Raw genomic sequence first — 23,282 nt, 5'->3', positions numbered from 1 at the left:
TGGCCAGGGGAGGGAGGCGGCGGCCCAAGACCACAGGGGTGCAGCCCTCAAGGGGTCCTCAGGCACAGGAGATGCTCCTCAGTAAGCATCCCCTCCCCTGAGTCTCCAGCTCAGATTCTCCTCCTCCCCGCCCCCCATGTGACCCCATGTGACCCCCGCCATCCTCAGCCACCCTGCGCATCCAGCACAGCAGTCGCCCCCAGCCTGAAGGGACTGCCCAGGGAGCTCCAGGCCGGGAGCGGGACGTGGTCCTCTGAGGAGCCACCGGCCGGGGACAGGCCCCGGTGGGGAGCCCCGCCGCCTCGGTGTGAGCAGGTCTCCTCACCCAGGCCCGCACCAGCGGGCGGAAGGGCCCCTCCTGCATCCCCTGTGAGTCAGAGGGCCTTCTCTACTCCATTTTTGCCACGGTTGTCTGGGGAGCCAGAAAAGCTTCCGGAAATACCAGCTCTGCCTCTGAATTTTGCTCCCCGAGAAAAGCAAAAAGAGAAGAAACAGGAGCAAGCCACCCTCTCAGCAGACTGGGAGCCGCGTGGCTCTGGAGCTATTTGCGGCTCCATCTGCGGGGGCCTCGGGGACGCCGATGACAGGCTGGTTCCTGGTACTTCGCCCCCATCCGTGGGGGCAGATACCTTCCAGCTCCCAGGCGCGAAGGAGGCCCCTGGCAGCATCCTGGCCAAGTCCTGCCGTCCCGAGGAGTCCCAGTCACCATGCTGGGGGCCTACAGCCCGCCCCCAGGGGCCGGAGGGAGCGGCCTCCGCTGCCAAGCTTTGTACCCTCTTCACTGAGGGGACTGAGTGATTCTCTGACCTGATGATTGTTTGATTGTTTTGTTTTGTTTAAGGGAGATTTGTGCAGGAGTGTGTGTGTTTGGCCACCCTGGGCTAAGGTGACACCAGTAACTATAAGCCACTGAAAGTGTGACCTGTGTAACTGCTCTGTGATGTTGGGTTTTCAGGGGACAGCACGGGGCCACCTCTGTTCGTGCTAATAAAAGATGTTGGTTTGTTTTTTAAATAAAGCCAAACAACCCTGTACCTGCTGAGGCTTGGAATCTGACAGAAACTTTCTGCTGCGGATTGATTTGTCTACTTAGGTGGTCAGAGGCCTACCCGCCCCACACCACTCCCCTGCCCAGAATGGCCGTTTCCCCTCAGAGCCCTGTTCCCTGAGAGCCAGAGTCGGGCACCAGCCCAGGCCTCCAGCCGGTGAGGCCCCCAACTCCCTACTCCTCTCCAAACCGGCCCCCAGCACATCTCAGCTACCTCCATACCTTCTTGGGGATCAGCAATTCTGGAGACCAGATACAGAGGAGGGTGCAAACGTCTGCACCCACCCATGCCCTGTGTCTCCAAAATAAGCAGCCCACACCTTTGCTTTGGCAAGTTGGCTGCTAACTCACTGGAGGAGGGAAGGGGAGGGAAGTCAGACCTCCTACCGTCCTCTGCCTCTCCTGAAGGGTGCAGCGGGCAGGTCTTGGTCTACGCGCCCTGCTCTGGCTGGGGAGGTGGAGGTTCCCTGCCTCCCCCCTTTCCCTGCTCCTCCTCTGCTGCCCCAGGCCCCCCTCCCCCATCCCTGCAGCCCTCTCACAGAGCTGGGTCTCACTCCCACAGCCCTCAGCCCTGTAACTGGGTGGGTCTGCCCTATCCCATGAAGCTGGGCGGGGACCTGGGCCTCAGAAATAGTGCACATGGTCTGTGCGCCATACGGCTCTCCCAGGGCTGCCAAGCTTTTGGAGAGTTACCTAGCATCCGAGCCCCATCCCTGCATCTGAAACAGGAGAGGGACGGTATGCACCTGGTGAGGTGGTTGCGCAGATCGGATTCTACTGTATGTAAAACACTCCGCACCGCACTTGGCACATCCCAGGTGCAGGAAAGATGGTCACCATCACTACTCGTTGGGGGGGCTTAAGTGTCAAATTCCTGGGAGAATCACCTGATTGACCCAATGTGGGCCAGGTGTCTTCTACTGGACCACTCAGCTCAGGCAAGCATCAGGGCCATCAGCGGAAACAGACCACTGAGGCCCCACAGAAAGAGGAAATGAAATCACCATGAGCCAGGCAGCATCCCCAACTGGTAACTACCAGGCCTGCTTTAGGCGATAGCTGGCATTTGTCGAGCACCCACTTATTGATATCTATTGTCAGTACCCCTAGACAGGGGCAACAGGGACCCTGGCCCTGGGTTTTGTGCTTTAGAGCAGTGCTTTTTAAACTTCGATGTGCACATGAATCTCCTAGGGATCTTGTTAGAAACAGATCATGATTCAGGAGGTGTGGAGTGAGGCTGCAGTTCTAACCAGCACTCAGGTGGGGCCCACACAGCTGGTCCTGGGACCACATTTTGAGAAACAAGCCTTCAGAGGCCTCTGCTGAAGCCCTCTTCTGACCACAGCCCACCCACAGCGGGAAGAGTCACAGGGAAAGGGGCTGTGTTCGCCCAAAGCCCATAACGCATCTTTTAGACCATGCTTCTCATTCCAAAGAGCCCTGAGCCAGCTTCCAGGTTTGGACTTCTTCAGGTCCTGCCTCCAAAAGGTGGTCAGGAGGGTGCTGTCCACAGGAGGTGTAGAATGAGCTTGATGAACAGCCTCTGTGCATGAGGTCCTCAAAGTATGGGATGGAGCCTGGATGGGAAGAGAAGCAGGGAAGCTATGAGATGGGAGCCTGTTCTCTCTGCATCTCCTATTCCAGTCCACCACATCTTTATAAAGGTTCATCAGTCAAAGTAGAAGGACAGGACACAGTTTCTTTAAGTTTTTTAGCTTGATTTGTAACTTTTAAATTTGTAGCCACATGGGAGGTGAGCCTCCATTGGTACTCTTGTCCTGGGCCCAACAAAGGGTTGGGGTGGGCCAGCCTGCCGTGCACAGAGCTATTAGCGCTGACAGTCCTGTTCTCAGGGCTCTGGAAGACAAAAAGAAGTCAGGTTAAGGTCCACTGCCCCTGCCTTTGGTCTCATTTGGGGAGGCCACTGGGCAGGTGTGGTGGAAGCAACAATGGTGACAAGGTGAGTGACCCCCCTCACCCCCAACACGGACAGGCAGGTCCTCCTGGCCCCCACAGCATATCACAGATAAGACACCACCCCCACCTTCAGACTCCTCTCCAGGGCTTGTTTTACATGTTTATGATGAGGATGGATTCCTTAGGGCCATGTTCTTGTAAAAAGTGCATGCATTACGTATAAAAGCCATCACTATTTTTTTAAAGATATTTCAATTTGGAAAAAAAGAATGGATCACTTACCAAGGGTTCCGGAAATTTGCCTTGTAGTTCCACTCTTGCTATTCACAAATACTTTCTCCTGCCTCAACCTCAGCTCCCAAATCCACACTGGGAAGTCTTGGACAGCCCCTCGGTGGTTCCGAGTTCCCACAGTTCTTCTCAGACTCAACGTCTCCATCTTTGCAGGATTATCGCCTGGTCTGTGCCGAAGGGCAGAGGGGCCAGGAAAGCCCTTCTTTTACTTCTGCCTTTCCCAGCTGTCTTTGTGTTGCCACTAACAGGCCAGAAACTGCTTCACAGCCTGAGAGTCATGATGTGCCCGTGGTTCTCCAACTTGAGTGCATCGGAATCACCTGGAGGGCTTGTTAAAACAGAGTGCTGCCCCCACCCTGAGTCCCTGATTCCAAGGGCTGGGAATGTGCATTGCTGGCGAATTCCCAGGTGATGTTGATGCTGCTGATCAGGCCACCTCGCTTTGAAGACCACTGTTAAAGACAGCGTGAGCTCATACCGCAGGAGAACGTAAGAAGTGCCTGCCCAGTGGAGTTGAGGATTTGGGTGGGAAGGGTGAGTGGAGGGGAGGTCCTCATGGAGGAAGCTGGGCCCAGCCCAGAGGAAGGAGCAGGCCCGTGTGACCGGGGCCCCGTGCTGTCCATGCGGAGAGGTGGGATATGCAGGATGATGCTGATACACCTAGCCCAGGGGTCCCAGCTAGGTAGCTGAGGGACTGGGGCAGCAATCTGACTTCACTCTCCTGCCCAGTGCATGGCTCCGTCCTCCCACAGGTCGGGTGCCCTACAGCCCGCCCCAGGCATCTCTGAGGAGGGCTCTCTGGAAGAGAAGACTGCAAGATTAGCGTAAGGACCCTGTGTGGCCAGAATACACTTCTTCTTCCCAGCTGCTGATGTCCCCAGAAACCTCCAAGGGGAAAACCCACTTTATATTCTCTACTGTAGCTGACCTTTGGGACCCTGGGGGACGAAGAGAAGGGTCTGGTGACTTACTGGAAAAAATCCCAATCCAGGCAGCTTCATGGCAGACTGTGCCTGTGGTCACCCCATATCCTTCTCCCCGCTTCCTTCCTGGCAGTTTGGTTCAGGACGGCAACGTGCCCAGCCACAAAGATTCACTGTGGGTGACACCACCCAGTTCTGGCTGATGAAATCTCAGAGCAAGTTCCAGGGTATGGATTTCAGGGAGGCATTTTAAAAGGAACGGGGCTAGCACAGGCTTTCCCCTTTCCTGCCCAGAAAGCAAAGGCCAAAGCTGGAAAATGGAGTGGCCGCCTTGCCGTGTGAGGTAGCAAGCAAGCAGAGAAAGGCACGGTGAGCAGAGCAAAGGAGAAAGACTGAAACCCTAGGGTCAAGTGGAGGTACTCAGGCCTGCACGGGCCTAATCCAGTTCCCTGACTGTTAATCTGGTATTCTGTTGTTTCAGCTGAATGTATTCCTAACTGATATCAGTGGAAAGGGTGGAAAGACCACGAGATGGGCCCCTGGGACCTCAGGCTGTGTGACTCAGGGAAAGTCATGGGCCCCCTCTGGGTCCCTGTTTCCTCATCTGTGGGGATGAACCACCCAGTCTTCAGGGTCTCTTTATGCCTTTCTGTGGCTCAGAATCAAGACCCTGAGCCTCTCCTAGGTGAAAGGGCTGGGCACAAGGGGGACACTTCAGTGATGGGGCAGGAAGTCACCTTGGGAATGGTGACATCCTGGGGTCTTATCGGTGGTCAGCCAAAGGGAGAGCCTAAAATACAGAATAAGGGGCACCTGGGTGGCTCAGTCGGTTAAGCATCCGACTCTTGATTTCAGGGCAGGTCATGATCTCAGGGTTGTGAGATCGAGCCCCAAGTCAGCCCCGTGCTGGGCATGGAGCCTGCTTAAGATTCTCTCTCTCTGAGGCACCTGGGTGGCTCAGTCAGCTAGGCGTCAACTTGAGGCATCTCTCTCTCTCTCTCTCTCAAATAATGTCTTTAAAAAAAAGAAGAAGAAGAAGAAGAGTAGATTTAAAAAAACAGGCCTTGCCCGGCTAAGGTCTGGATGAAAGTCTGATAATGGAATGGCTACCCAATAATCCTCCAGTCCTCCTTTCTCCCGCCAAGCACATGAGAATTGTCTGTCACCCTATGGTTATCCGACTGTGGTCTCTCCCCTACCATCTGTGAACCTTGTTTTCTTCGATTCCACATACCAGCCCCGACCACAGACCTGGCTAGTGCTGAGTACAAGAATGAATAAATGCATGAATCCATGGAGAACTGAGCCCAGACCGCCATCCTGGCAGGCACCCCGCTGGCCCGCTGGCAGCCTTCGGCCTGAGTTTCTTCAGCCCCTGCCTGGCCCGTTTGCCTCCTTGAGGGCAGACCTAAGCCCCTCAGAGTTGCAGGCCACCAGACTCCAGCAGGACTGATAACTTGTAGACTGGCTGTGTCTTTGGAGTTGGACTTGGGAATTTAACAGCTTAGGAGGCCAAGGCACATCCCTGCCTCTTACCCAGAGCCACCCAAGGATAAAGGGGCATTCCTGAGCACATGTCTCTGCTGGCCTGCTGTAGGACCACCTGGGAGGAAGGCCGCTGGCCCTGCAGGGAGAAGGCCCTGGAAAACAAGAATGTGCTACTGGAATGAGGCAGCAGAACAGTGGCCAGGGCTGTGGGAATTTTTCTTTAAGATCAGCCTGCTAGAATATGCCCAAAGACGGTCGGTGGATATGCAATAGTGTTCGACCTGGAGTTTTTGTGATAGCAAAATACTGGGAACAATCTAAATGCCCAGCCATACTGGGTTGGATCTATAAAAGATGATACATACTTTTATTTGCAATGAAATACAGTGGATAGTCTGCAGCCATTAAATAAAGGATAGAGCTATATTTACTGATGTGGAAAGATTCCCATGACATATTGTTGAGTAAAAAGAGCAGGTTATGAAACAGTATAGGATCCCATTATAAAATCACACACACACACGCACACACACACGCACACAGAACCGTCTGGAAATCTGTTCACCAAACTGTTAACAGTATCTCTAGTTGGTGGAATTTAGGGTAATTTTTACTTTCTTCTTTAAACTCTATATTTTACATCTAAAGCATTCAAGAGAACGAATCATTTTCACTTGGGAATGAATACATAACAAGCAAACAAAAAACAAGGTGAAACCGTCCCCTGCCCGGATCACCGTCCTAATGTTTCCCGTGTCCTCATCTCGGGCATGCAGCTGTGAGGAGGCCCAACCAGGAAGCGGCGCAGGGCTGTGGAGGGAGCCAGGCTTAGAGCCACGCACTCCAGGATGTGGATGTGGCTCTACCACGAACTGTGAGACCTCCGAGAAGCCACTTAACCGTTCAGAGCCTCCGCTTCCTCCATGAGTGTCTGCTTCTTGGGCTGGTTGGGAGCCGTGACTAAGAGGCAGGCCAAGAGCCCACACGGTCTTCTGGAGAGGACAGACTGAGGCCCCTGCCTGCCCCGGCCAACCGAGGAACTCGAACCCAAGGCCTCACAGACCAGAAACAGAAGCCTTAAGCATCAGACATTTGTATGATTATTGGGATTAAAGTGTGGACCGTAGTTTTGACTTTTCCAATTTCTGTAACTCCGTGTGACCCTGAGCCCACAGCTTCCTGCCAGGCTGTGGATAGACCTGGGGGGAAGAAAGAGAAGTCTGTGAGGCCAAGGTCATCCTGAAGGACGTAGACGAAAATCGAGGCTCAGCGGGGCCAGCTGCAGGAGAGGAACGAGACCCTTAGTCCTGGTCGGGGGACTCTGGGCAGCAGACCACAGTGGCCACTACCCAGAAGGGAAGCAATGTGCCGGAGATCACATGGAGTAAAGGATGGAGTGAATTCGAATCCAGCCGGCCAAAGCCCCCAGTTTAATCCCAATGATCATATGAATGTCTAACACTTAAAGGGTGTGTTTACTGTGCTGGTTGTGGTACTAGGCACAAACTCTAAGTTCCGGGGCCTACCGCTCAAACCACCCTCAGAAGTAGGTATTAGTGTTATAGCCTCAGTTTACAGATGAAGCAACCAAGGCTCGGAAATGATAAGTAACTTGCTCAAGGTCACTCAGCTGATAAGCGAGGACTTGAGCCCAGGCAGTTTGATCCCAGAGCCACTACATGATAAGGCCATGGTGACAAACTGGACCCTTGCCTTGCCCAGGAGCGCATGGCTAACAGGCATTTTTTTTAGTGTTTTTTGGAGAGGAGAGCATGGTGAACCTTGACCTCCACAAGCTGTCCACTGGTGTGCAGTGACAGCCCACGGAGGAGGCTGAGCCTGCCTCGGGGCTGTGCCACCCCACAAGCCCCCTGCTCTAAGGCCTCAGAGACCCGCCCCCCCCCACCCCCCATGCTCAGGGAGTGCGGCCCGGCTGGAGGAGCCTGACCCCTCAGCCCTGCTCACAGCCCAGGTCTGCGCGGAGCAGCTCCACCAACCAGGAGGCTTGGGCTTTGGCCCCATGATCTCCGCAGAGCCCTGCCTACAAGTCTAGGAGCCTCGGTGTACTGAGCTGTAGACAGCAGCTCATTGCTATCATCACCTCTGGGTCTCTTTGCAAAGGCTGCTGGAGAAAAAGGATCATAATACACATTGCAAACACCACCAGCCCCAACAGAAGCTAATCTTTGACAGCCGGCTACCCCACATTCCTCAGAGCAGCATGAGTCCGCCCTGCGGCGGGTGGGACCCTGCGGCCTGTGAGAGGCTGTGATGGCAACCCGGAGCCCCGTGTCCCAGAGCCCGCAGCTGCACGGGAAAGCCTGACCTGCACAAACACACCGTGCGCTAGCCTGCTAGCCTGGCTCTTCTCCGTCCCGCCCGGTTACGCGTCTCTATCTGGGAAGGGTCTGCCTCCCCAAACAACCCTTTAAGGCAGAGACTGAGCCTGCCCTCTGCCAACTGCATGCCCAGGGCCAAGCTTCACCTAGAACATAGCTGGGATCCAATAAGGGATTTGCTGGGTGAATGAATGAATGAATGAATGAATGAATGAATGAGATACGATGTTAATTTTGCATTCCGGAAGGCAGACCGCTCCCAAGGGAGCTCCAGGAGAGCTGAGTGGCCTGGTCCTCCCTGGAACTCCCAGACTGTTAAAGATAGCCTGACAAAGAAAGGGTTACTGTTGGCATCATGGCTGGCCAGTGTCTACCCCCGTCCTGACGATCAGTCACCAACATTCCTTGTCACCTCGACTTCTCCCTCCCAGGGGAGCTATTAGTGCTGCCCCCATTCTTCAGGACAGGCAGGTGGAGGCTCTGAGAATCAAGGGGCTCAGTGGGATGTGAACACAGACACAACCAGCTGCAGAGCACGGAGGCGGCAAGTCTGCAAGGGTCAGACCACACTCGAAGAGAATCTGCCCCACGTTCTGCCTGGGCAGCCGGGCTGCAGGCTGCAGGACACCCCAGCCAAAGTCCAGGCGCAATTGTCCTTATCTCCGGTGCTCCAGAGCCCCATCATCTTCTCAGGACCCTGGTCGGGTGGGCCCCTGACCCAGAGCAGGAGGCCGGGGTCACCACTTGTCAGAGCCCGCACTCGCCATGATAACAGAAGTGCTGGCCCTGCTGAGGTTGGAGACGGGTGGGGCTCTGAGCTTATCTTGGGGAGGTCGGAATTCTGCCCCAAAGCTTCTTCAGCCTGCTGGCTGCTCAGCTGAGCTCCGTTCAGGGCATGAAGTCCCTTCCTCCTCTTGCAGGGGGTACCAAGAGCCCGGAGCACCTTCTGCCTGCAGATGTGCTCGGCCATCCGCCCTCCTGGCTGAGGAGTCTCTGGCCCCACAGCGGAGAGTGGAGCTGGCTCGGGAGGAGGAGCATCCAGGCTGATACATGCCCCCGCTCCTAAGACCCTGAATCGGTTTGATTAGCTGATTTCCTTCAGCAAGACGCCAGCTCTGAATGAGTGTGTGTGTGAGCACCCATGCATACATTATGGATGTGCCGTCACAAATGTAAGCACCGACCCCTGTTGCCAGCCCTTCCTCCTGCAACAGGACAGAGGAGCTGGGTCCTGCTCAGCAGAGGATGACGAGAAATACCCTCACCCAGGACCACAAGCTTTTGAAGCCCTCACTCTTCTTCCCATTTCCATTTCCATCAGAGGCTAAACAACATTTTATTAATTTTTTTTCAAGATTTGTTTATTTACTTGAGAGAGGTAGAGAGGGGGAAAGAGAATTCTCAAGCAGACTCCCCGATGAGTGCACAGCCTGACATGGGGCCCGATCCCAGGACCCTGAGATCATGACCTGAGCCGAAATCAAGAGTCAGACACCTAACCGGCTGAGCCACCCAGGCGCCCCCTAAACCGCCTTTTAAAAGCCAGGCTTCCTCGCTTCAGGCGAGGATTTCCTCTGAGACTGAGAAGGACCCCCAAGGGGTAGGGCGGAGGTGGCACTGATTGAAACGCATCTGCTTGGCACAGTCTCCTCTTAGTCACCTTTGTATTTTTTTATTGTGGTAAAATATACATGACATAAAAATTGGCCATTTCAACCATTTTTAAGTGCACAGTTCTGTGGCAATGATCACATTCACATTGCTCAGCAACCATCACCACCATCCGTGTCCAGAACTTGTCCATCTTCCCAACTGAAACTCTGTGCACATTACACACTACCTGTCCGTTTCCCTCTCCCCCCAGCCCCTGGGAACCACCATTCGACTTCCTGCCTCTATGAGTTTGACTACTCTCGTTACTGTCTGTAGGTGGAATCATACAGTATTTGTCCTATTGTAACTAGTTTAATTTCACTTAGCATGCAGTGTTCAAGGTTCCCCCCTTATGGTAGCGTATTGCAGAATTCCCTTCCACTTTAAGGGTAAATAATATTGCACTGTATGTAGATACTACATTTTGCCTCTCCGTTCAGCTGTCGGTGGGCCCTTGGGTTGTTTCCTTTTAGCCAGTGGGAATAATGCTGCTGTGAAAATGGGTGTACAAATATCTCTTCCAAGCCTCTGCTTTCAGTTCTTCTGAGTATATACCCAGAAGTGGGATGGCTGGATCCGTATGGTAATTCTATGTTTAATTTATTGAGAAACTGCCCTCCTGTTTCCACAGCGGCTGCACCATTCCACACTGCCCCCAGTCATGCACAATGGTTCTAATTTCTCCACATCTTATCTGACACTTGTTATTTTTTTCTCTTTTTCTTTTTTGGACTAGCCATCCCAGTGGGTGTCAAGTGCTATCTTATTGTGGTTTGGATTTGCATCTCCCTGACAGGGATGTTGAGCCTCTTTTCCTGTGCTTACTGGCCACTTGTATAACTTCTTTGGGAAAATGTCTATTCAAGTCCTTCAGCAATTTTACATTTTTTAAAAACTCCTTGATGCTCTGCAAGTTGCCATTTGGGACCATTTTTCTCTGAGATTTCTTGCTGGACCTGTTCCCCTGCCATACACTACTGTGGGAACAGGAGGTGAGGGGGAGAGGGAGCCACAGGGAGAAACCTCACCCACCTGGGAAGCCGGCCTGGAGGATTTCACGCTTACTGCTTAAGAAATACAGAAGCTCACTTTGAGCTGGAGTCAGTTTCTGGATGGCTCCAGCTCAGCAGGTGTGGCTCCCCCAAGACAGAGAGATGCAATTTGAGGGGACTTTGCCTGGGCTGGGAGGGCAGCTGACCCAGTGCCTGGTGCCAGGAATGGGCAGTGCCCACCTCCGGAGCTACCGTCGGGCCCCAGTTACTTGGGATTTTCCGGGGAAAATTTCCTATCCAAAGGCCACATGACCACTAGAATCATTTACACACACACAAACCTTTCTGCTGATAGGCAAGATTTGCCATCAGCTGTGTGTCTGGAAAGGACAGGGCTGAGCTTATCATGGGCCTCAGCTCAGAGTTTAACACCATCAGCCCACGAGGCCTTTCTCCTGTTTTACTTATTTATCATCTCCCTTTATCCTTTGGCCCAATTCCTGGGGGACCCCTCCCCAGCCCCACCTTGGGTATCCGTTCTGATATGTTTGAGGGGGTATCACTGCATCTTTGCAAGGCAGGCAGGTTTTTGTGTGCATGTGGCTTTAACTAACAAACCTTGTCCGGGACTAATAAACCTCATTCTCCTACTCACTTTATCTTTCATTTAACACTATGTTTTACAAAGCAATCCATATCCATTGCGTGTTTCTAATTCGGAGGATTCCATCCTGCCTTTCACCTCTGGGAGATGGAAACCGATGCCTCCATCTCTCGATACATCTTCACTCCTGAGATTATTAACTGAGTCAATCAAATCATCTATATCTTTGCTTCGATACATCTCTTCCTGAGGAAGTGGCTTCATTAAAATCAAACTATGGGGCGCCTGGGTGGCTCAGTCGGTTAAGTGTCCAACTCTTGATTTCAGCTCAGGTCATGATCTCAGGGTCGTGGGATCGAGCCCCGTGTTTGACTCCACACTCAGAGGGGAGTCTGCGTGAGGTTCTCTCCCTCTCCCTCTCTCTCTGCCCTGCCCCCATTTTATTTGTAATTATTGTTAATACTGCTGTATTAGGACTTATTTCTATCTTATTTTGTATATTCTATTTACCATACATTTTACTGTTGGTTTTTCCTCTCCTGCCTTCAATTTAACAGTCCAATTTCTTCCTGCTGATTTGAAAGTCTTTTTTTATAACCATGTAAAATACACATCTGTGAATGAAAGGGGCAAATCTTCCTTACAGAAGAATTTCAAATAATAGCTATAGAAGGAATGAGTGAAATAGAACATCACCATTTGTATACTGGTGATAATTCCTGCAGGTAAGATCCACAAATAAATGCTCATGTTAGTGAGCCAAACTCTAAGGAGAAGCACGATATTTGCAAAGATTCAAAGTATTTCCTCCAAAATATTGTTAATTACTGCATCGGTTTTAACATACATCCACAAATTCTTTGATACTCTTCCCTCTGGGGTAAGGAGTTTAATTCCTCTCCCCTTGTGGGTGGGCTGGGCTCGGTGACTGGCTTCTCACGAATAGAATTTGGAGAGGGAGAAATAATATTACAGTGGAGAAGTCAGGCAGACACCATCTTAACCAAATAAACAAGATTAATGTTACTAGTAATAAATCATGGTTCTATCAGTGATATCATGACGGTTGATACCAGTAGGATGTGATGAGGAGGGCACTGCAACTCTGTGATATTCTTCACGCAAATCCAAAACTGAGGTCTAATCATGAGAAGACATCAGACGAACCCAAATTGAGAGATATTCTATGAAATACCTGACCAGCCTGGGTGGTTCAGTTGGTTAAGTGCCCACTCTTGGTTTCAGCTCAGGTCCTGATCTCAGGGTCATGAGATTGAGCCCAGCGTTGGGCTCTGCACTCAGCTGGGAGTCTGCTTGAAGTCTGCCCCTCCCCCACCAAATAAATAATAAATCTTTAAAGAAAAAAGAAATACTTGGCCAGTATTCTTCAAAAGTCAAGGTCATGAAAAACAAGGAAAAACTGAGATACAATCATAGGTGTAAGAATCTAGAGTCATGATGACTAAGTACATCACAGTATCCTGATGGGATCCTGGAACAAAAAGTGAGTGAAATCTGAATAAAGTCTGCAGTTCGGTTAATAGTGTTACACTGATGTTAATTTCTTAGTTTTGGTAAATATGCCATGGTCATATAAGATGTTAGCATGAAGGGATGCTGAGCTACCTGTACCGTCTTTATGATTCTTCTGCGAATGTGAAGTTATTTCTCAATAAAAGTTTTAAAATACAGCTATATATGAAAAGTTTAAAGCAATCACAGTGGGGCGCCTGGGTGGCTCAGTTGGTTAAGCAACTGCCTTTGGCTCAGGTCATGATCCTGGAGTCCCGGGGTCGAGTCCCGCATCGGGCTCCCTGCTCGGCAGGGAGTCTGCTTCTCCCTCTGACCTTCCTCCTTCTCATGCTCTCTCTCTCTCTCATTCTCTCTCTCTCAAATAAATAAATAAAATCTTAAAAAATATATATTAAAGCAATCACAGAGATGAGATAATAAAGCAGTCAGAGATTATCAGACATGAATAGATTTTTAAAAAAATTTTTAAATGAAAATCTAATTCTCATAATAAAATACCAGTTAGGCACAAAGAAAGAATGGGGGACCTGGGAGTAAATAAACTAGCAAAAAGCAACAAGGAGACAAGTAGAGGGAAAACATAAAGGAGGCACTGAGTAAGAGACAGGAAGGTGAGAGTACAATGCTCTAATAAATTCTATGTACATAACCAGAACCTCAAGAATGGAGAATAGTGAGAATGAAGGGAAAAAATGTATTTAAAGAGAGAATGGCCGTGGGGGCGCCTGGGTGGCTCAGTTGGTTAAGAGAGAATGGCCGTGAGATTTTTAGAATTGGTAGAAAACATTATATCAGAGGTCTAGGAAGGAAAACAGGATACACTTAGCAGGATAAATAAAAATAAATCCATACACAGCTCAGGAAAACCAAAAACTGAAAACAAAAAGACAAGGATAAGATGGTAAAGACAGCCAGAAAAAGGGGAGCCTGGGTGGCTCAGTCATTGGGTGTCTGCCTTCGGCTCAGGTCACGGTCCTGGGGTCCTGGGATCGAGCCCCGCGTTGTCGGGCTCCCTGCTCGGTGGGAAGCCTGCTTCTCCCTCTCCCACTCCCCCTGCTTGTGTTCCCTCTCTCGCTGTGTCTCTCTCTGTCAAGTAAATAAATAAAATCTTAAAAAAAAAAAGACAGCCAGAAAGAACAGATCACCTGCAAAGAACAGCTAGGCAGACAGCCAACTTCTCAACAGCAAAAGTCAGTAGCTAGTGAATACAATTTTGCAAATACAGATGCAGAATAACTGTCAATGTAGAATTATGAACTCTGAGAGACTATCTTCCAAGTTGGAGGGTGGTAAAAATTGAGGATTTACCATCAAGAGACCTGCACTGCTGGCAGAAATGATCTCAGAAGAGTAGTCTAAGACGATAAAGGAGGGAATGCTGAGTAAATGTATGGAAATAACGTATATAAACCAAAATCTGTCTTTACAAATAATAATCATCATTGTTACGGAAATTACAGAATTGCGCTCCTCAGAGCACAGAGTCCCTGGTTGACAAAACCACCCCCAACATATGAAAATACTCATTTCCTCCTCTCTCTGACCACCTATTGCCAGACTTTATGATTTTTCCTAAACAAATAGGTAAAAATGGTACTTCACTGAGTTCTGATTTACATTTCTCTTAGTATGAATCTGTTGGTATGTTTGTGATTCCTTCCTAGTTTTTTGACTTTGCCTGTGACTATGGTGTTTTTTGCATAGTGAATTTCTTTCCTTGTATGTAGCGCTGTTTTCTCCTTTTCTTTCAAAGCTTACAGGTGCTGTGCCATACTTAGAAGTGCTTCCCCATGCCCAAAGTTATTTTTTCATTCTCCCATTGTTGCTCCACTATTTTGTGGTTTCATGTTTTAACATTTACATATTTGGTCCGTCTCGGAATTATTTTGCTGTGAAGTAGAAGGTGTGGATATAAACCTGCTTTTCAGATGACCACCCTGTTTGTTCGGCAAAACTTTATCATATCCTGAATTCCCTTGTATTTGAATCTATTCCTGTACTTTCTCTTCTGTTCCACTGATCTGTCTACTGCTGGCCCAGTATCACACTAGTTTAATTATTTTAGCTCGATAAGATAAGACACTCTAATCTCTAATAAGTCTGGGGTCTTTACATTTGTCCTGGATATTCTTAGTTGTTTGGTTATCAAAAAAAGATCCTGTTGCTATTTTTATGGGACTCGTTAAATTTATACAAACTAGAATAAATGGACTTTCTAAAAATGGGCTGTCTTTCCCTTTGTTCAGATCATTTTTTGTATTCCGTAGTAAAATTTTAAAATTTTAGTCATAAATGTACTGCATAAATCTCATTAGGTTTATTCCCAGCTGCTTCATTTTGTGGTTGTTATTGTTTGTTTTTGTTATTATATGTAGATTATTTTCTTCCATTAGTTTTTTTTGTTGTTGTTGTTTTATTTTTTTTAAGATTTTGTTTATTTATTTGACAGAGAGAGACACAGCGAGAGAGGGAACACAAGCAAGGGGAGTGGGAAAGGGAGAAGCAGGCTTCCCGCTGAGCAGGGAGCCCGATGCGGGGCTCGATCCCAGGACCCTGGGATCATGACCTGAGCCACCCAGGTGCTGCCTCTTCCATTAGTTTTTTAACTAGTTGTTGTTTGTAAATGTGCACTCTATGGTTTCTGAATATTAATTTTTTTAAAGATTTTATTTTATTTATTTTTGTATGATTTTATTTATTCACTTAGAGAAAGAGAGAGAGTGCCAAAAGACAGAGAGGGAGAAGGACAAGCAGACTCCACGCTGAGCACAGAGCCCAACACGGGGTGGATCCCACCACCCTGAGATCATGACCTGAGCCCAAACCAGGGAGAGTTGGACGCTCAACCAACTGAGCTACCCACATGCCCCTAAAGATTTTATTTTTAAGTAACCCCTACACCCAACGTGGGGCTCCAACTCAACCCCAAGATCAAGAGTTGCATACTCTACCAACTAAGCCAGCCGGACACCCCACTGAATACTAATTTTAAATAAGACATCTTACTGAATCAGTTTGCTGTTTGTAATACTTTCTTTTTAATTCATAGATTTTTTTTTTTTAGAGCAGTTTTAGGTTCATAGGAAAATTGAATGGAATGTATAGAGTCCCCACAAACCCTCCGCTCCTCTCCTCCCCCACCCCACCCCGCCTCCCTCACCATCAATATCCTACATCAGAATGGTACATTTATTATACCTGATGAACCAACATTGACATACTACCAACCAAGGCCCATAGTTTACATTAGGGGTCACTCTGTGTGTTGTATATTCTCTGGGTTTTGACAGATGTATAATGACATGTATCTATTTTATAATATCATACAGAATAGTTTCCCTGCCCTAAAAATCCTGTATATACCTATTCATCCCTCCCTCCCTCCCCATGACCCCCTGGGAACCACTGATCTTTTTACTATTTCTAAGAAGTTTTGCCTTTTTGAGAATGCTATACATTTACCTTCTCAGATTGGCTTCTTTCACTTAGCGATATGCATTTAAGTTGCTTCTGTCTTTTCATGCCTTGAGAGCTCATTTCTTTTTAGCTCTGAATAATATTCCATTGTCTGGATGTGCCACAGTTTACTTATCTGTCCACCTAGTGAAGGACATCTTGGCTGTTTCTAAGTGTTGGCAATTACAAATAAAGCTGCTATAAACATCCACTTGCAGGTTTTTGTGTGGCATTTCAACTCATGTGGGTAAATACCAAGAAGCACAATTTCTGGATGTAAGACTTTGTTTAGTTTTGTAAGGAACCACCAAACTGTCCTCCAAAGTGGCTGTTACATTTTGCATTCCCACCAGCAATGAATGAGATTTCCTGCTGCTTTCCGTCCTCACCAGCATTTGGTGTTTAATATGTTTTGAGTCAGATCTTTTGGGGTTTCCAGGTATAAAATTATGCCATCTGCAAATAATAATAATGGTTCCTCCTCCTCTCCAATTTCTGTGCCTCTCTGTTCTACTCTTATCAAATCACATTGGTTATTACATCCACAAAAATGTTAAATAATAGCTGTAAAAAGGGACCTATCTCTCTTGTTCCTGACTTCGAGCTGGGGAGAGCTTCTGGTGTGTCCCATTAAGCGCAATGCTGCCTTTGAGACCAAAATAAATATCTGTTATCATGTAAATGAAATATACACCTACTCCTACTGTATGAAGAGTGTTCACCAAGATTAAACTGTTGAGTTTGTCAGCATTTATGGCGGTTATCATATGATTTTTCTCTTTAGATCTATTAATATGAAAAATTATAGTGATAGATTTCCTAATATTAAACCATTTTTATATTTCTGGAAGATAGCCACTTTTTAAGAAATCCACTTGAATTCTTCACACACAAAAAAACTTTCTCATCTGAACCCTTGTCTCTGAAAAAATTGTTAAATGCACAAATATGGAAAAGCTACTCTTCAAGTGCTCCTATTCCTTCAACAGATCCAAGTTCATCTATAGAAAAACCCCAGAAAAACCTGGGGTCCCTTTGGCTGGAGAGCCACAAACAGATGGCCCAAAGGACCTCCGCCCCACGTACAAATATGGAGCCTTGCTTAGCTTTAGGTCAGACAAGATGTGCTCTTTTGCCTGAGGACCTGCCGCCTGGCCCAGGAGTACTGGGCCAGGAGCCTCACCCAGCCTTCAGGTGAGCCACTCCCACTTCTTAGGGTCACCAGTCAATTCTGTTAATGATCTGAGATCTTTGTTTCTCAACTTCTTTCACAATCCTGGGGGTACAAGGCCAGCATCCCTCGTGAGAGAGAGAGGTAACAGGAAGCAAGGAACAGAGGTCAGGGTCACCTGGACATGGTGTGTAGAATGGGGAACCTCTGCTTCTGCAAATCAGATCCTGTGATCACCAGCCTACCGCTTCTCTGTGTGTCTGGTTCTGTCCTTAACTCTGATGCTATCTTTCTGGCTCTCTCTTTCCAGTTTGGATGAGTCCTTGACCCCCAAAGTGTCTAGCAGCAATTCCTGGCTCATGGCGAGTGGGAGTTCTTGACAGGCTCATACAGGGAAACAGCCCAGTCTTCCTAAAAGCTTTAGTGGGCGAGTCCCTGAAAAGGGTCAGGGTTTAGCTGAGACAAGAGCAAAATGAGGGACACCTGGGTGGCTCAGTCGGTTATGCGTCTGTCTTGGGCTCAGATCATGATCCCAGGCTCCTGGGAGGAGTCCTGCCTCCAAGCTCCCTGCTCAGTGGGGAGTCTGCTTCTCCCTCTACCCCTACCCCCTGCTCATGATCTCTCTCTTACACGTTCTCGCTCTCAAATAAATAAAATCTTTAAAAAAAAAAAGCCAAAATGAAAACAGCCCAGGGCAAGCCGCACCGCAAGCTTAAGGTAGAACTAGATGAAACTGCTAATAATCCGTTGGTTTTGACCTACCAGAAAACGGCTGTGGTTCAAATACAAAAGCTGCCTTTGAGAAGGAAACAGTCACAGAATCAAATCTGTGGTGCCACCCAGTGGTCAGAGCAAATACAGAACTTGTTTCCTGGAGGACGTGGTAAACAACAGGGTAACTGACGTTCCTGGAGCTCGCACTACATGCTGGGATTAGGAGCTTTGCACAAGTGATTATTGAATGCTACTAGGATTTATGGCAATAATTACTTATTTTGATGCGCCACAAAGAGCTCTTCTGAGGTAGGCGATAGGTATTTATCCCCATTTTTAGAGGTAAAATGAGGCCCAGGGGACTGAAGTGAGGAATGCAAGATCGCACAGCTGAGGGAGGCCCACCCAGGTCTGAGCTGAGTCTTGACTCAGAGTCACGCTCTTCACATCCAGCGGTTCCCCTTCCCGTTTTAGACAGACGATGAGGCTCCGGCGCTGGAGATCCAGATCCTCGGAGGTCCCAGCTCAGGCTGTTGCAGGTACACACGCCTAATGTCTGAGCACTTTGCATCACACAGGAACAGGAGATGTTAGTGGAACAAAAACAGGCCATTATATTAGTAGTCTTTAAAAGCTGTATTAAAAATAGTTCATTAAGGGGCGCCTGGGTGGCTCAGTCGGTTGAGCATCCCACTCTTGATTTTGGCTCAGGTCATGATCCCGGGGTCCTGGCTGGGGAGTCTGCTTCTCCCACTCCTTCTGCCCCCCACCCCCCACCGCTCATGTGCTCTCTCTCTCTCTCTCAAATAAATAAATAAAATCTTAAAAAAAAAAAAAAAACTTAAAAAAAGTAGTCCATTAAAATAAAAAAGAACACTGTGTGCTAAAAAGAACATTGATCAAGTAATTGTCAGTTCAGTGAAGTTTGCTCTGGAAAACTTTCTGTCCAAACATTAACCAATATTTGTGTAATCTGGATTAAATGTGTCAAATCTTCCTTGGGGGTAAAAATGTCCCCTGAATCAAATGGTATGTCCAAACGACAGGTCCAAACATTCCTTCCCCTGATGCCGTGGCTGCTTCCTCCATCCCGTGAGACGCGTGGGGGGGACAGGAGAATGAGCTGCTTTGTTAGGCGGCTGAGGACACGACAGAGCAGGCAGGACGTCCGCCACCACTGAAGGCTTGCGCGCTGGGTGCAAGAGTGGGGGGGGGGCTGGGATGGCCAGAGGGAGGGATCATCAGCCTGCTCCGGGGCACAGGGCTCACGGGCAGCGGAGCCAGCTCCATCCCCAGGCACCGACTCCGGCCCCTTGACCACCTGAGAAGCACTGCTGCACAGCGGACCAGCCACTTGTGAGTTGGGAAAACCACAGGAGGACCTGAGCCAAGCCCTCAGCTCTTCCCGAGCTCGCACAACCTGAGAACTCTGGTCCCACCCCTTGTGGGCCAAGAACGGGGAATGGTTTCAGCACAGGGACCGCACCTACCTTCCAGTCTCCCTGATCAAGATGGCGGCGAGGAGGCAGGAGATGAAAGAGGAGGGGGGACAAAGGAAGAGGCAGGGGACTGGAGGACGGGAAGATGGGAGGCTGAGCCCTGACCCAGGGAAGAGAAGGCTTCAGGCTTACTCCATTTCATCTTCAGGCTTAGGAAAGGCTCTCATACCAGGCTGCTGTTTCTCATGTCAACTTTGGGTGTCTATCTGAACTTTGTGAACTGTACATGTATATTGCTTTGATTAAAAATGTACATTAAAGGGCGCCTGAGTGGCTCAGTTGGTTAAGTGACTGCCTTCCGCTCAGGTCATGATCCCAGGGTCGTGGGGTTGAGTCCGGCGTTTGGCTCCCCCTGCTCGGCCGGGAGTCTGCTTCTCCTTCTGCCACTCCCCGGCTGGTGCTCTCTCTCTGTCAAATAAATAAATAAAATCTTTTTTAAAAAATTACATTAAAGCAGGAAGGACTTCAATGAGACACAAAGAAACCGAAGGATGACAAAGCATTACCCTGGCAGCTAGAGAGCCAAAGATCCCAGGGGCAGACGGTACCTTCCAGCTGGGCCACAGGGGGGGACATGAGCCCGTGTCTCGCCTTGTCCTGACAGTGTTCCCATGGATCCACCACTGTCTTCCAGTGGTTCTTAGCCTTTGTAGGGTCCCGGACCCTTTTGGGATTTTTTGGTTTTGTTTTGTTTTGTTTTGTTTGTTTGTTTGTTTTTAAACATTTATCAAGACATAATTTACATAACATAGAGTTCACCCATTTAAAGTATACAATGTAATAGTTTTTAGTATATTTAGAGCCCTTCCCCTCTCACCCACTGACCCACAATGGACTGTGACAATGAGAGAGAAATAAACCTTTATTATGGTAAGGCACTGAGATTTGGGGTTATTTGGTACAGCATTTAGCCTGCCCTGACTAATTTGGCTCCACCTTTGGAGAAACTGCCTTTACCTCCTGGATCTCAGTTTCCTCATCTGAAAATGAGGGGTTCAAAATAGGGGCTCTCTTGGTTGCGTTTCAGCTATAACACTCCATTTATAAATTGTGTGGTTATTATTTCCAAGTGGTTTAAAACTCTGCAAGGACTAATTGTAGAATTTCTCAACTATAATAAGGAGTAAATTCTCCATTTACAGATGTGTTGTGCTCCCAAAGACCAGGCCCCGGACCCTTTTGAAATTAGAAACCATTATGCACCCCAGGAAAAACAATACAGATATATGCATACACACAAAACTCTCCATATAATTTCCTGGGTATAGAGACCCCAAGTTAGAAACCACTGTTCCACATGCTGATGGCCAACCAGACTGTTTTTCCAATCCAGAACCTTTTTTTCTGAGCTTCAAACGTTCAACTGCATTCCTCAAACCTTCCTGGAAATCTCCCAAGTGCCAGGTAGCCAAAACCGAACTTAAAATCTTCCCCCTAAATCTCACCTCCCATATTCCCTCTCTAGGGACTGGAAACTTCATTCACCAGTTGCCTAGGTCTCCGAGACCTGCCATCATCCTGGACCAGTGGTCCTCAATGGTGGCTGGGAAATTGGATATCCATGTGGGGGGTAAAAAACGAACCTTGATCCTTACCTCCCATCGTATATGAAAATAAAAATTAATTCCAATGTATCAAAGACCTAAACAAAAAGCTAAAACTATACAATTCTAGGAGAATATATTTGTGACCTCACCTTAAGGTAGGCAAAGACTTCTTTGGGCACAAAACATAAACCACCAAGAAAAATTTTTGATAAATTGGACACAGTCATAATTAGAAACTGGCTTTTTACCTTTAAGAAAATGCAGAAATAAACTACAATGGACTTTCAAACATTGCTGGTGGTAATATTAAAATAGTATAACCGGGGCTCCTGGATGGCTCAGTTAGTTAAGCGCCGAATCTTGATTTCAGCTCAAGTCATGATCTCAGGGTCATGAGATGGAGCCGGCTCTGGGTTGAGGTCCCTGCTGGGCATGAAGCCTGCTTGGGATTCTCTCTCTCTGTCTCCTTCTCCCCCTCTACCCTCCCCCACCGCCCTGCCAGCCTCACACGTGCTCTTTCTCTAAAAATTACTTAATTAGTTAATTTAACTAATTAATTAAAATGAAATAGTATAACCACTTTGAAAAACAGTTTGACAGTGTAGAGAGCAAGATGGGGTCACTCATGTCAAGCAGAAGCCGGGGTCAAGCAATGATGCAAGCAGTTAAGGGTGTTGCAGCTAGGATATATTGCTGAGACCGGCGTCAGCTGACACCCCAGAACTGATAATGAGCAGAACCAGAGGACATGTGCAGGAGCCCAACACATTAATTCCCTTTAAAAGGGGGAGGATTTTTGCAGCAAACTGTCAGACTCTTCAGACCTGATCCCTTTATGTCTGCCCACTTAAAAAAGGCAGCTCCTGGGCGCCTGGGTGGCTTAGTTGGTTAAGCGACTGCCTTCGGCTCAGGTCATGATCCTGGAGTCCCGGGATCGAGTCCCGTATCGGGCTCCCTGCTGAGCAGGGGGTCTGCTTCTCTGTCTCTCGTTCTCTCTCTCTTAAATAAATAAATAAAATCTTAAAAAAAAAAAAAAAAAGGCAGCTCCTGCCCACGCCTCTGCCCGATTGCTCTCCGGAGGGAACTGAGATCCTTCCTGCTTGAACATAAGAAGCAGTGAGTGCCCAGAGCTGACCTGCACCAGCCCGAGGCCTTATCTCAACTGCACACCCACAGACGGACTCCGCATTTGGTTTGTTTACTTCCTACACCCTTCTGTTATCTTGTTCGTTGCGTGGCTTGTCCTGTGTTCTGCTCTGTGTGCTGTGTAAGAAGCCAAGTTAATCACATGGTGAAATGTCATTGAGTTTGGAATCCTGAACCTGCTTTATAATTACGTTAACCTTGCTTTATGATTGAATAAAGCTGACACTGTGGAAAGACACAACTCGTGTGTACGCCTTATAGTGTGCTCACGACACACGGCTTCCTCAAAAGTTAAAAACACCTTACAACCAAGCCATCCCATCCACTTGTAGGTATTTTACCCAAGACAAATGGAAACATAGATCCACACAAAGACTTTTTTTTTTTAAAGATTTATTTATTCCAGAGAGAGAGCACTCACGAGCAGGGGGAGGGACAGAGGAAGAGAAGCAGACTCCCCACTGAGTGCCCAGCCCAACATGGGGCTCGATATTGAACCCTGAAGTCATGACCCTGAGATCATGACCTGAGCCGAAATCAAGAGTTGGACACCCAACTGACTGTGCCGCCGAAGGGCCCCCACACAAAGACTTTTATAGGAATTTTTAAGGCAGTTTTATTCACTAAATCTCAAAACCAGAAACAGCCCAGATGTCCAACAACAACCCAAATGTCCTTTGGGGTCCTCAGAGGATGTCTCCCCAATCCACCCACCCATGTCCCAATGGATAAACAGTTTGTGTCAATGCACACAACCCAGTACTACTCACGCATGAAAGGAGGGAACCTACGGATACACACAACCACGTGGATGCCTCTCGGAAGCAGTGTGCTAAGTGAAAAGAAGCCAGGCACAAACGACCACATCCTGTATGGTCCTATTTATATGAAATGCCAGGGAAAAGAAAGTATAGCGATAGGAATCAGATGAGTGGTTGTCTGAGGCCAGGGAAGA

General features: G+C 48.4%; 1 long non-coding RNA gene across 1 annotated transcript; it reads right to left on the bottom strand.

Moving 5' to 3' along the window:
* Nucleotides 1-1,584: 1,584 nt before the first annotated feature.
* LOC135362181 (uncharacterized) lies at nucleotides 1,585-4,340 on the bottom strand. The gene is made up of 3 exons (XR_010406656.1): nucleotides 4,234-4,340; nucleotides 3,251-4,060; nucleotides 1,585-2,908 (listed from the first exon to the last, which is right to left on the bottom strand). It is a non-coding gene; the product is annotated as an uncharacterized LOC135362181 (long non-coding RNA).
* Between the last annotated feature and the right edge of the window lie 18,942 nt (nucleotides 4,341-23,282).

Source organism: Mirounga angustirostris, unplaced genomic scaffold, assembly GCF_029215605.1.
Source record: "Mirounga angustirostris isolate CCGP_5_RB_7025 unplaced genomic scaffold, mMirAng1.0.hap1 SCAF_1, whole genome shotgun sequence".
NCBI lineage: Eukaryota > Metazoa > Chordata > Mammalia > Carnivora > Phocidae > Mirounga > Mirounga angustirostris.
The sequence above is the reverse complement of the archived record's forward strand: the minus strand, read 5'-3'. Positions and strand labels throughout refer to the sequence as shown.